The following is a 14,489-nucleotide window of genomic DNA, read 5'->3' as shown; positions in this document are numbered from 1 at the left end:
GAAGCGGGGCGGAACCGTTCTGGCTCGGCGCCCACCCTGCGGGGCGGGGACGTGAGGTGGGGGGGACCTGGCCGTCGGACCTGGCGCAGGCGAGTCGGAACCCCAGCTCCCGATGCTGGTGGGCGCCCGAGCCGCAGTATCTGCCGCCCGCTGCGGGACTCCAGTGAGGGTTCCCCGGGGAGCCAGACCCCACGCGTGACGGACCCCGGGGCCGTGGGCGGAGGCGGGACACGCGTGCGCACCCACGGGCGGGCTGTGTTCCACGCGGCGTGACGCGCCGTCCCGTTATCCTGCCCGCCGGCCGGAGCGGAGCGGAGCGGGGGAACCCAGCCTCCTCCTCCGCCGCAGAAGAAGGGAGCCTGTGTGAGGAGCTCACGTTCGGAGGAGGAAAAGAGAGCCAACATCTATGAATTTCTGCGTACTGAGGGAGAAAGTAAAAAATATAGAAATAAAAAAAGGAAGCAGGGCGCCAGAAAAGGGCTTTCAGTGCGGTGTGACTGAGTTGTGCCGTTTACATTTGTTTGGGAAACAATTTTACGAATTGCAGCAGTGAGGTCCTGTGATTTACAGAAGCTATCAGTCATTAAATCTGCATCACCCATGTTTTGTTGCGAGTTCTTTGTAACGGGCTCCGTTAAAATGTGGGGAAGATTATCAAATCAGCCGCTTTTGAGAGTTGTCCCTGGCTATGATTTTCTGTGAATCATGTCAATGTATTTTAAATGTGAACGTAAGTAGGATGGTGGCTGCTTTTTTTTTTTTACTTTGTTTTACATAAATTCTAAAGAACATTGCTGAGAATGCATGGTACTAAATGTATTTAAAGCAATTTTAGATAGCATGGCCAGTATTTTCTGGCAGTTTCATTTAAAGACCACAGTTTTTTTAATTAAATTTGATAGAGCAAATGAAGTTGCCTTGATAGACAAAGTTAAAAGCACATAAATCAAATAATTGAATTTTCCAACAATAGCTATAACTCTAAGTACTACAGAATATTTACCATAATTATCTCTGTAAACAAATTATGTAAAGGCATGAAGTAGCAATTTGATCAAAAAAGCTTGTTTCTACGTTTTCCAGTTGTTTCTTCAGAACCTAGATAAATGAGAAGCTTGTATCTTGCATATTATTAAAAATATTTTGATGCTGGATTATTCATGTGCTCTACTTGTGCAAGATGAAGTCCCCTTTCTAATGTGGCATGCTTAACTTCCTGGGCCCTGAGCTAATTGCTGTACCTCTGTAGTTCAATCAGAGCAGTCCTGTGTCTTAGGTAATGCTGGCATCCCCATTTTTACAGAAGAGGAAGAGGTAAACTAGGTGCTCCCACGGCACGATAGCTGACAGCACTATAGTCTGCTGTTGGTCCCGTTTTATTTATTCCATAGTACCCTTCCTTCCACATTTCTGAGCCATGGTTTCAGCCTCTTTTATAGCGCAGCTGAAACAAGAAATGACACTGTTGAGTATCTTCATTCCCCATAGATTAATCCCTGGTGGGTCCGTCCTTGGAAATAGCTGCTTTGAAGTGCAGAGTAAAAATTCCAAGTATATGTCGATCTCTCCCCCTGCTCAGTTTTCCCTGATTTCTCAGGTAAGGGGAAAAATATCCAGAGAGTTTACCAGGACCTTCCAGGCCCCAAGTGATCTCCTCCCCTGCACGTTGCTGGCCAACCTCACTTCATGGACTCCCGTCTCCCTGGAATCCACCTTGACCTCCACACCCGCTTGGCATCTGTCAGCTTCTGGGCTTGGTGTTCCTCCTTGGAAAGCTTCCCCACTCCAGCCACCTCTACTTTTTGTTAAATTTTCAGTTCTTTCTGCCAGATTTTTCTCACATGCCATGTCAGATCCGTGGGTCAGTTTGTTTGCCATTAGAGTACAGACTTCATTTTCTTCTTTTTAGAATCTCAACACCTCCACTCCACAACAGCGCATGAAATGTGCCTCCATGACAAGCTGTCCAAGGAGGAGTGTTGGTGCTTGTATACCAGAAGTCCAAATTCTGACCTAAGTTATTTCTTTCAGTGCTCGCCCAACATACTGGGGAGGCATGAGTAGCCATGTTTGAGAAGTGACATGGTTGGCTACCTCCGAACAGTGTAGCGGCTAGTGGAAGGCTGTACAACAATTACACGTGCTGTCTTTGGAACCACTGGAGGTGTCCGTCCATACAATCCCTCCATTTTCTGTCTTCCTGTTTCTGAACACTGTGGACATCCAATACTGATCACCCAATATGATGACCACAATGTAGACTATAAAGTTTGTTGAGATGTGTACCTTTCAAGCTTATAAGTTTTAACAATTATTATAGGTCCTTTAGTTCTGCTCTTACAAGCACATCTCAATACAGCATTCAGAATGAGCAGGGTAAATATACATGAAGACATGTACACACAGGTATGTGAAGATGTAATAGCTGTCTCCGTGAAAAAGCATGTCCTCTATTGAAACTAAAACTGGCTCTGCATTCTAACACTGCAATTAGCCAGGAGTGCAAGTGCACTTTCTCTTCTCTTAATTTCATTGGCTCTACTAGTTTACTGCATTTCTTGACATTTAAAATAAAAACTTACAGTGTCCAAGCACTTCTGTCTTTATGGCGTTTTTACAAAAACTAAAAAGAATATTTTAAACTTTAGATGCAATGTTTGATGGCTCTTGGTTCCAATATTCTTTTTAAAAAAATAAATTCCCATAAAAGGGAGTGGGAGAATCTAGGTATGTTTATTTAACTAACTCTACAGAACTTTTGAGTACCCTCTTTAATGGTAAAGTGGTTTAGCAGATACTGTTGGAAACACTGAAAATGATCCAGGGACTCCGGTCAACTTCAAATGTCAGATAACAATGAAAATTAGGGCTTTGAGAATTGGTGGTGGCAAGGGGTACTTTAGGGGGAGCAGTCTTTTGGCTTTTGTGCAAAGAATCCAATAGTCACATGCTTTCTTTCATTGAAGCATGCGTGTATCTCTTGTAAGACAGGAAGCTCTGCCCCCTTGGCTGCTGTGATATACTCCGTGCTGCCTTCAGACCCCTAGTGTGTTCATTCGTTCCTTCCGGATGCAACACCAGCATCCAGCTTCAACCCCTGCCCAGCAGTTAAATATTAACTGCCCGTGTAAGGTTTCTGCTCGTTTGACCCTAAATGAAACTGTAGAGGTAAAAACACTCAGAACCAGGATGCAGGCCCTCGTGCCATGTAACCTGACCTTCAATCCATGTTTAAACAGACCTCCAAGTAAAAATAGCTGTTAATTACAGGATTGAGAGTGAGCTTCAAACGCTCTCTGTTTTGACCAATTTTCATACTGACTCATGGCATTAATTTCAGTATTGCTTCTCTGGATTGGGCTAATTTCATGTTTTTTTTTTCCTCTCTCTCTCTCTTCAGGATCTGGGTCCCTCAGAATGAGTCAGTGGTTAGGTTATTTTAGCATGTTCGATAGCTAACATTTGGTTGGTTCACAGTGTGTTAATTTTAAACAGCTAATGTGAGTAAACACTTTATAAGCAAAGGCTATAACACTCATGCCATTCCCAGACATTTAATCTAATGCCATTGTCCTTAATATAACTTAGAAAGCTGAATGTATTTTTGTGGTAATTGTGGCATACATGACTTCTAAACTGAGTTCCCAGAAGGTCAGTGAGAGACCAAAAGGAGTCCTCTAGGGTGACAGGCCCTGTGGTTATCTCTGTACACTGCAGTCCAGAGTTGACAATTGCCTCCATTTTCCAGTTGAAGACAGTGAGGTCCAGAGAGTAAGTAATAGGACTGGTCCCTCAGTCAGTAAACCCTGGTGACAGGATCCTCATCAGACCTTCAAAGTGGGTGACTGGACATGCGGCTGGTCCTTCCATAAGTTACATTCAGATGCCCAGGAGCCGGGTCTCCTTCTCAGTATTTAACCCTACTGTGATGTGAGATCGTTCATGGCTTCAGCTCTCGCATCTAACAGTGCTGGTGTTGTACAAGGAAAAAGAATCTGCTAGTGGCTGCTAGGGAAAGGAGGGTCAAGGTGGGCGCCCAGGCTGTGTCAGATAGTTCCACACCCACGAGACCCCAGGCGGAGTTGACTGGACTTGATACTTTTTTTAAGAGAGGAGACATGACAGGGAACGTGTTGTGTGTGTGTGTGTGTGGGGGGGTGGATAGGATCAAGATACATTGTATACATGCATGAAGTTTTGACAATCACTATTTAACTATCTCACTCTCAGTGTGTATAAAGTCCTTGGGGGGGGGGGGGTTCTTTCCTAAAAGCCTGAGCAAATAACTGGTGTATCTAAAGGCTGGACTGTTTGGAAGTTCCAGAAGTCTCTAGGGCTGAGTAGTCTTCACTGAGAAGAGAAGATCTCTGTTGTTTAGTCTGTGGGGTAGCCCTGGATCCAGATGGCAGAAGAGATGCATTTAAAGCCTTCAGCTCTTGGGCTGAAGACACAACTCAGGAGCTTGCCTACCGGGTAGGAAATCCAGAGTCCCATCCCCAGCACTGCAGACACAGAAACCTTTAGGTGTCCAATTTTGTTCTCCAAAAATCTTTTTAAAAATATTTAACTATTTTCATTTCCCTTAGGTGTGTGATACTTAAGGCTGGACGCCTTATATTTTACATTTTCCAAAAACAAATTTCCCACCCAACACATGACAACTTTATGGCGTAACTTGCTAGCTAGTGGAGGGAACTTTTATGCAGGCAGAACGGAAGGACCCCTTGAAGGAGCAGCTGAGCTTTGCTCCTTCTGTTCCCTTGTTTTCTTCACAAATAGCTACTCTTCAGATAAACAAAAGAAAAAAGAATAAGACCACAGAGACAAACTTCGTGAAGGGGTGGGGAGCAGCCTCTGGGAATTCAAATGGTTTCTCTGCCTTTACTACAGGGAAAGGGAAGGTCCCGGAGCTGACTCTGTGTGTTCAGTATTTGCAGGGATTCTCGGGACTGGGAATGAATTGTCCCACCAGTGAACCGGACCCCCAGACCTTTTTACTGGGGGAAGGATGGGGATGCACTCGTGGACCGTGTGTGGAGGTAAGTGGACAGCTTCGGGGCTGGAACGTCTCATCATCTACCTTGTTGAGGCAAGGTCTCCCTTGTAGCCCCACACTGGCTTCTTCCGAGCAGCTGGCAAGCTTGGTAAAAGTACTGAGAGCACAGATGCAAGCTACAATATCCAGCTTTTTTTTTCTTTTTAAACTGCATTCTAAGGATCCACTAGGGTCATGGAGCTTGCAGGGGATGCTGTTTTAACACGCCATCTCCCTACCCCATCCCTCTTTCTGAGACAGTTTCCTTAACTCAGGCTGGCCTTGATCTTCCAGATAGGCTGCACACTGGCCATCCTCCTGCCCCCACCTCCCAATTGCTGGGATAAGAGGTGTGCGTCCCGTCACTGGCCTGATTCAGTGATTCTTTGGAACATAAGAGATTTCTCCTCATAAGAAACATCCGTGGCCTCCCAAATCTGTAACAGCTCAGAAATGAATTACCTCTAATTTCAACATTAAAGGGAGCTGGTGTATAGTGATGTAACCCTGTTACTTTCACTTTGTCATGTGGGTGTTGGGAACCACCAGGTCCTCCCAGGGCAACAAGTGTCCTCAACTACCTTCCCAGCCCTCCCCCATCACTATACATTTGCATATAAGATTAAAAGTGGTCGTTCACCGCCTGATACTTAATCAATGCCGCTTTATCAGCTTTCAAATGGTGGTGTTTGTTTTTTGAGACAGGTCTATAGCCAGAGCTGCCTAGCCCAGGATGACCTTGAACTCAATATAGCTCTCCTGCTGAATTTTGAAAGATTTGCTTACCACTCAGTTTTTTGTTTGTTTGTTTTGGTTTTTTGTTTTTTGGGGTTTTTGGGGGGTTTTGGGGGGGTTCCCCAGACAGGGTTTCTCTGTATTGCTTTGGAGGCTGGAGGCTGTAGACTAGGCTGGCCTCGAACTCACAGAGATCTGCCTGCCTCTGCCTCCCGAGTGCTAGGATTAAAAGGCGTGCACCACCAAAGCCTGGTACCACTCAGTTTCTTGCTACAGGCTGAGCCATGCAATGTAGACCTTCTCCCTGTGTCTCCAGGCTCTCCAGGACCCCCGCAGCCTAGGCAGAGTCTACCTTCCAGGGCTGGGCACTTGCTCATCCTAGCACAGATGATGAACTCACAGAGATCTGGAACTCACAGAGATCCGCCTACCTCTGCCTCCCGAGTGCTGGGATTAAAGGTATGCGCCACCACCACCCGGCCCTAGCATTCTTTAAAAATTGTTTTTGTATTACCTCTTTGTATCAGCCTCTACATACTCAGAAAACTAATTTGTTTGTGTGTCCATTAACCCTGAATTTGATAGGTTCTACAAATTACAGTGAAAGTAGATAGTATTTTGTCAAAAGTGTGAACAGTCTCTTTGGGTACATATCCCAGTTTAGAAAGGTTAATGAAGGGCCCTTACCCTATTCCAGTGGAATGCCAAAACCCTAAGCCTTCGGCATTGTCTTCTGCTTCTCCCATGTTAATACTTGCAGAAATGGATCTTTGCTAGAGTTAAAATGCTATCTAACCACCAGAGTGTGTGTGTTCAGCAGCCTGAAGCCCTGCCTTAGTGGCCCTCATCCCTCTACTGAACTACGCTGATGGTACCAGCATCTACTGTTCCTTAATGGTTCTGTCCAGGCCAATCATCAAATATGTGCAGTTATATATGTAGACCTTAAGGGCCACCAACTTGAATAATTATTGCTAATTGCCCTGTGCTTTTCTGAACAGCCATGGGTAGCATTGTTTGTGCCTGGAAATAAAATGTGGCATGGGAAGATGAGTAACACTTCTTGTCTAACAGTTCCACAGTGTGTGCCCTACATTTATAGTGTGTGTCTGGAACTAAGCAGCAGTGACGAGCTGCAAGCCCAAACTGTGGCACACAGTGAGATGGGGTGGCACCCATGTCGTAGGATTCTGTGTCCAGACACAGCTGTCCGGGGAGAAGGATGGCTGCGGAGTGGGGACGGGGAAAAGAAACTCCTCAATTGTGAAATCGAGTTTGAAGACACCCTGCCATCAGCTGACGTGCCAGCCAAAGGCTGAAGCCTCCAGTTCCCCTCCGAACAGCTAGCCGCTGGTAGGCAGCAACAGCAGACCTTTCTTTGTGCCAGGTTCCTGACCTCTGTGACCCCCTGGCCAGGCTTGACTTTCTCTTCTCCCTCAGCTGACCAGGTTTCAACACTACAGCTGGGCCTATGCTTCATGAAGAGTGTTGGCCCCCGGCCAGACTCTGCCCCTTCTCCAGCTGGGGGTGGGGCACAGACACTTAAGTGAGAGGGAGCAACCAGGTCACAGGCACTAGGCAGCGAGCACACAGGGGTAAGGAGGGTTTCCATGTTTGAGCTCCTCTAGTACGCCCAAGGGTCCAAAGAAGCAGCAGCGGAGTGCCTAGGTTCAAATCTCAACTGATGTGTGAGAAGTGGCAGCATAAATAAATCAGAGTTACATGTGAGCATAGGTCATAAAAGGCCTCCAAAAATGCATTCTGTGTTAGCTTTCCCATTGCTGCCTAAAATACATGACAAGAAAGCAACTGTAAGGATTTCTTGGGGTTCGCAGTTTGAGGATACACATTACTTCAGGGCATCCACAGTCAGGAAGCAGAGATAGATCACCAGTGCTCAGTTAGCTTTCTCCTTATTCAGTCAGCCCAAGAATGGTGACACGTGCATTTGGTGGGTCTTCCCACAGCTATTATCTCAGTATAGAAATTCTCTCACGGACAGAATGTGCCCCCTAGGAAATTCTAAGTCCCATCGAGGTAACAGGATTAACTACTGCACACTATGAGTTTCCAATAATTATCACCGTTTTATAAATCAAAGGGGACCTGCATAAGCCCCTATTGGCCAGCGTGTGTGTGTGTGTGTGTTTTGGAATATTTGTAAATATCTCCTAAGTATATAGAAATTATATTCACACAGCTCAAAACACATGGTCATCATTTTTCTGTGGCTTCCAATTGCAGAAACCACTTCCTCCTGCTGATGGCACAGCCTGGTGGGAGGGAGCGCGGACCCCCAGCCGGCTGTGCTGTGGGAAGCAACAGTTTCTCGGAAGCTGGCCACAGTTCTTAACGCCGCGCTGCTGGACGGGAGAAGCACACTGTGCAGCAGCCAGGCAGAGGCTTCTGCACCCCACCACTGCCCCAGAAGCAACTGGCCAATTGCTGGAGGAACGCAGAGGTCATATCTTCTAGAGAGCTCAGGCGGTAAGTGAGCGGCTGCCATCTTCCAGGCTGTGCTGGGACTCAACCACAACACGGTTGTAGGTGCCACTGTGTTGCTCCGACCCTAACCCACACACAGACCAGCTGTCAGGATTCAAAGGTGAAATAAAGCCACTGGCCCTGCTGGCCCTGGCTTGTGATTCCAGCCACTTGAGAAGCTGAGAAAGGAGAACCAAGCGTTAAGGGCTTGTCTGGGCTACAGAGCGAGTTTACGTCCAGCTGGGTGGTTTAGATGCCATCTTGATCTTTACAGAGTAACAAAGGAAGCCAAGAGTGTAATTCAGTGGGAAAACGCCTGCCCAGCCCGGGCTAGCTTCAGTTCCCAGCAGAGAAGAGCTGGGGACAGTTGCCGGCTGTCTTGAGCCAATCCAAGGAGTCTTTGGTCTCTGTCCCTGGGTACCACAGTCCAACTACAGGCGAGTGCCACAGCTCTACCTGCCCGCTCAGCAAAAATCCGCTTCCTTCTCACCAGACATTTGGTCAGCAAGAGCCACTGCCTGCTTTAAAAAAAAGAAAACTCCAGTGCGATGGGGAAAAATAGTTCTTGCTTTGAGGAACTTCAACATCTCTGAGTGAGACAAGGGACAGATGAACATACAGTCACAGGTGACGTCTGCAGAGTACCCTTCCATGCCGTACTGCTCACCGTAGGACCTTCAGATGTCGCCTGGAGAGCTCTTCATACCACTGAGTGGACCCCTAGCATCGCGGAACACTAAGGGGGACACTAACTACAGCTTCCACTCCACTCAGCTGCATGCAGCCGTCACTACCCCTACCTCCTGGGCCACACGACCTGCAGAAAGAATCTACCACTGAAGCAAAAGCTTGCCCCCAGTGGTTTTCAAGGCATCATTTCGAAATGAAAGTTGGCACAATTAAACCAAGGGTACTTAAAAAAAAAAAGGAAAAAGCTCTCAAATACAGCCTTGGATCGAATGAGTCTGGCTTCCTAAGGAGCACACACCCCACTGCAGAACTAATATTGAACAAGATTTGCATTTGGATCACATGCTTTGTTCACCGGGAGGGCCACGCCATCAATAGACACCTGGGACACCATCTAGTCTGTTGTGACTGCAACTCTGACATCATCAAGGATTCGCTGAGAACTTTCCTCTATAGCCCTCTGTCTATGGAAATGATTCACTGTAACTCTTATGCAGCACTTACGCAATAAGGAAAGGCAGTGTGTAGAGCACAACACAAAACTTAAATGCCCTGTCTCATAGCAGATTTCCCCACAGCAAAATCCCAATAATATTACAAGTTAACTTAGAAAGGTACATGTCTGCACTCAGTTCCCAGCCCCCGCCCCCCTCGGACTTCCCTGGCTCTCAGCCTCAAGGTTTCGCCAGGGTGTCTCCTCCTCTCTGTGTCATCATAGGGTCCCAGTGTTGATGCCATCAGTTCTAAGGTCCCAGGACAGACTACCAGAGCTGCGGCCAGGCTAGTTACTCTAACCATGAACTCTCTGGTTTTCCCTGTGGCTTTGGAGGCTGTCCTGGAACTAGCTCTTGTAGACCAGGCTGGTCTTGAACTCACAGAGATCCACAAAGAGTTCTTTTTTTTCTTTTTCTTTTTTTTTTTTTTTTTTTTTTTTGGTTTGTTTGTTTTTCGAGATAGGGTTTCTCTTTATTGTTTTGGAAGCTCTCCTAGAACTTGTTCAGTAGACCAGGCTGGCCTCGAACTCACAGAGATCCGCCTGCCTCTCCCTCCCCAGTGCTGGGATTAAAGGCGTGCACCACTACTGCTTGGATTGGATAGCACTTTTTAGAAACGCTTTGCTTGAATTTGATCATTATTTACTCTCTGTTTGACGTTGGATTGTGTAGTCTAAACTTGGTCTTGACAACATTCATTCAGGACGTCTGTTGCTCTGGCAAAGAGACAGAAGGGGGAAACATCCCAGAAAGAGATGCAACAGGCCGAGCAGTCTCACACCTCCTTTGCTAGGAAATAAAACTACAAGCTGTTTGGTTTTTTTGTTTTTTCTTCCAAAGGTCCGAACACCAAGAGACCACTTCTCAGCCACTAGCTCAGTGTGAACCTCTTCAACTCTGTGTTTACGTGGCTGGGTCCTTGCCTGTACCCCACAGTTCAAGGCAGCTCTGGAGACCTGCCAGTCTCCGTGCTTGTTTGAAATCATTTGCAACAACATCTATGGAAGAAGAAGAAGAAGGAGAAGGAGAAGGAGAAGGAGAAGAAGAAGAAGAAGATATCCTGACTTCTGCATAATGTTATGAAACAGTTCTTGGATCTGTCATTTATTCTTAATTGAAGTAAATTACTAATCTACCTCAGGAAAACAAAAGAATATTAAAAACAATTAAAGGATAGGGTATTATGTCTTTGCCCTCAAGAGTCAAATGGAAGACAGTGTTGTGGTGGCCCGCACTGTGTAGGCAGAGGTGGGATTATCTAGAGTTCAAGGTCAGCCTGTCTCAAAAAGCAATACCAGGAAAAAATACAGAGAGGCCCTGAATCATCCTGCTAATTAAGACTTAGAGTGAATCCCACCTGGGCCTTAGTATCCAAGAGCCAAGACCCAGTCCAAACCATTCTAGGACTCATGCTCACCCTGGACCCTAGAATCATACATGTTGGGTCTTTTGGGCCCTCCAGTGTCTGTGACCCCCAAACTCTCACAGGGCATTTGCACATCTTGACACCCTTCCTCTCTAACATAACTTAGGATGAGATCAGCTGAGATCAGCGCAGGCTCTCCCGGAATTCCAGCAGTAGTCTCTGCATGCAGAGATCCGGTGATCTCAGAAAACTACCCATGTCCACCACAGGCATCTACTGTGTCCAGGGCACTCTCTCAGCCAGCTGCCACCTGGTCAGCCCTCTCCACCTCAGTAAGCCCCTGCATCCCTACACCCCTGCACTCCTGCACCCCTGCATCCCTGTACTCCTGCACCCCTGAACCACTGTACTCCTGCACCCCTGTACTCCTGCACCCCTGAACCCCTGCACCCCTGCACCTCTGCATCCCTGAACCCCTGCATCCCTGCACTCCTGCACCCCTGAACCCCTGCATCCCTGCACCCCTGAACCCCTGCATCCCTGCACCTCTGCATCCCTGCACTCCTGCACCCCTGTATCCCTGCACCCCTGTACTCCTGCACCCCTGCATCCCTGCACTCCTGCACCCCTGCATCCCTGCACCCCTGCACCCCTGTACTCCTGCACCCCTGCATCCCTGCACTCCTGCACTCCTGCACCCCTGAACCCCTGCACTCCTGCATCGCACCTCAGCTTTCTGCCTACACCAGAGCTGCACCAGAACTCCTCTCCTCAGGCTGCCTGCAGAGCTTAGCTCACCTTCTGCTGCCTCTCCCCATCCCTGCTGCCTCCAAAACAAACACAAATTAGCCAGAGGACAAAGGCATTTCCACTACTGAAAGGTCAGAGCCTTAGAAATTACCAACCCTGGGAAAATCACAAGGTTGCTGAAAGGGTCCGAACTCACCAGCAGTGGTTTCCCTCATTTGCATGGCAGTAGAGACCTGGGTCAACCGCTCCCAATCTTTAACATCTTACCAACTTTAAGCACAGGTGCAGGTTCCAGGCATCTTCTCTATTCTTGGTTTTTGTCTGCCCTCAGGGAGCCTGAACTGAACCCCCTGACACCATTCCCCACCCCCACACACAAAGGGTCCTGTCTCTCTTGCATGTCCTGACTTCTCTTTCCCCACCGTGTCTCACAAGTGCCTCATGAGCCAGGCGGTGGTGGCGCACGCTTTAATCCCAGCACTCGGGAGGCCTCCAAAGCCACAGAGAAACCCTGTCTCGAAAAACCAAAAAAAAAAAAAAAAAAAAAAAAAAACCAAAATAAAAAAAAAGAAGTGCCTCATGTCCGCTGCCTTAGGAAATGGTCCTTACTAACTATAGCCATTTGAACGAGCTGTTTCCCATAGGCTCAGGCACTTGAATACTTGGTCCCCAGCTGACATTGTCACTCAGGGAGGCTTAGGAGGCCTTGCTGGAGATGTGTCAGTGGAGGTGGGTTTTGAAAGTTTAAAGACTCTCCATTTCTCTCTCTCTCTCTCTCTCTCTCTCTCTCTCTCTCTCTCTCTCTCTCTCTCTCTCTCTCTCTCTCTCCCTCCCTCCCTCCGTCTTTCTGCTTGTTTGTTGTCAGTTCTAGATGCGAGTGCCCGGCTTCCTGTTCCTGCTGCCATGCAGTTACTCTGCCATCATGGACTCTAACCCTCTGGAACCGTAAGCCCAAATAAACACTTTCACGAGAAAGCACAGCTCAAGAGGAGCCCTTCCTTACAACGCCTTGGAGCTCCTGAGTCCATTAACACTGATTCCCATTTTCCAGTTACCTTGATCCATAACCCTCCTTCAGGCATGAGCTGACTGGGGCTCGGTTTCACCAGCTGAGAGGGGCAAGTCACCGTTGCCCAGCTTTGCCTCTGACTCAGGCCAGCGCCCCCACACGCACGCACGCACGCACGCGCATGCAAGTCTCCCCCAAGAACTGTCTCGACAAGCCCATCTTCATGGTACACAGCCGGTTAAAATTCTCTGAATGATCAGAGGCCACGCCAGGCCCTTCCTCCTGTGTGGCTGCAGCTGGTGATGGCCTCAGGAGGGACTCACCACTGTGCTCACTTTACAAGACCCTCTTAGAGCGTGTACAACGCAACTACCCATGCTCCCTTTTCTTTTCTTCTTATGGGGTGGGTGAAGAGGGAGTTTGGGAAACAGGGTTTCTTTGTGTAGCCTTGGCTGTCCTAGAACTAGCTCTGTGGACCAGGCTGGGTTCGAACTCAGAGATCCACCTGCTTCTGAGGTGTGCTACTCCCACAACTGCTTAGCTTCATTAAAGGTTTCTTAAAATGAGTAAGAGGGACTAAGAGGAGGTTGGACATTGTTGGTGAATTCTTGCACATTTTCCCCAATGCTCCCTTATAATTTAACACAGGATATAGAATTTAACCACCAATATCTGTACACTTTCATTTAAAGCAACATAGTTGCAATCCCAGGTATTTCTAAAATGTGAAATACCAAACTAAGTTATTTTTTCCAGTTAGTTATGCAGCTGTCCTTGCTGTAGACCGAGTGCCCAAACTGAGCAGGATAGTTTATAAGACCTGTAATCCCTTTGTTTTGTCTCAATCACTGGAAGGAATTACAAGGCTTTTGCTCAGGGACTTAGACTTGATGACATTACCACCTGTTTAAACCAATCCCTTTTCACAATGGGGGATCTTCCAAAGCTACCTAGGGCCAGGTTGCCATTCTCTGCCTTCCTGGTGAAAACAAGCCTGGCCAATCCATCCAAGTTTCTGCCCATGAATTCACTACCAGCCTAAGACCGTGACCGTCATCCCTGGGAAACAGTTCTGCAGCTCTTGGGGAAGAAAAAGAAGACTTTTCTAGGCTCCTCGCAAACTCTGAGCCCCTTTCCCTCCCTTGCTCTGTGTACTCCACGCCTTCCAAAATAAGATCAAGGAGTTCCGAATCCATGAAAAAGTCTTTAAAGTCTCACTCTGTGTGTGTGTGTGTGTGTGTGTGTGTGTGTGTGTGTGTGTGTGTGTGTGTGTGTGCAGGGTAGCTGTGTGCAGACTTTCTCTTGGACCCTGGGTTCTGTCCATAGAACATTTGCGGAGTTAACTCAACCTGAGGGTGTAGTGAGTGTCAACGTACTGTGTATGACCCACAGAGCTATTTTGTGTACATTTTTCCCCGCCAAAAGCGCAGTCTTTTCCCATGTCTTGCCTCACGTGTTAGTGTGGATCCCTAGATCTGCTCGTTTCACTCCCGTGGGTGGCAGAGAAGAAGGCGGCCACCAACCCAGCAGAGAGGGCAAGGCAAATCCGTCTGTAAGAAAGTGCAGGACAGAACAGAGAGCACACATCCTTTGCCAACTGTCTTTGGAAACAGGCTCAGTTCGCTCATGCACAGGAAGAAGGCAGGCCCGGGATAGCGTGGGCAGGAACAGGCAGGATGACCCCCGGGGATCACGGGTTTGTTGGAGTTTGCACCGTCTTTCATCCTTTGTGCCCACCCCCCCCTTATTCACATGCATATTACCCCGACCAACTCCACACTAAGAACACTTTCCCCCTACTCCCTGGAAGGTGGTGGGAGCTTCTAAATATTTATGAGGCGTCCTGGCCTCTGGTGCGCTTGTGGCTCTTGGGAAACCGCGCTAATGAATGCGTGCCTGCGCAGGGGGACCCGAAACCAGGCAAAG

At 47.8% G+C, this 14,489-nt stretch overlaps 1 long non-coding RNA gene across 3 annotated transcripts; it reads left to right on the top strand.

Annotated features, from left to right (window-relative positions):
- Positions 1-13,768, top strand: LOC121132813. Of its 3 annotated transcripts, none has more exons than XR_005869459.1 (4): positions 1-5,039; positions 6,087-6,229; positions 8,015-8,257; positions 12,420-13,768. It is a non-coding gene; the product is annotated as an uncharacterized LOC121132813 (long non-coding RNA). The 3 variants fall into 3 exon arrangements; XR_005869458.1 differs by lacking the exon at positions 12,420-13,768 and adding an exon at positions 8,529-9,486; XR_005869457.1 differs by lacking the exon at positions 12,420-13,768 and adding an exon at positions 10,279-10,612 and having other exon boundaries at positions 3-5,039.
- Positions 13,769-14,489: the final 721 nt, after the last annotated feature.

The sequence above is a fragment of the Mesocricetus auratus genome, unplaced genomic scaffold (assembly GCF_017639785.1).
Source record: "Mesocricetus auratus isolate SY011 unplaced genomic scaffold, BCM_Maur_2.0 Super-Scaffold_100018, whole genome shotgun sequence".
In the NCBI taxonomy this organism is placed as follows: Eukaryota; Metazoa; Chordata; class Mammalia; order Rodentia; family Cricetidae; genus Mesocricetus; species Mesocricetus auratus.
This window is presented reverse-complemented; position numbering and strand designations above follow the sequence as displayed.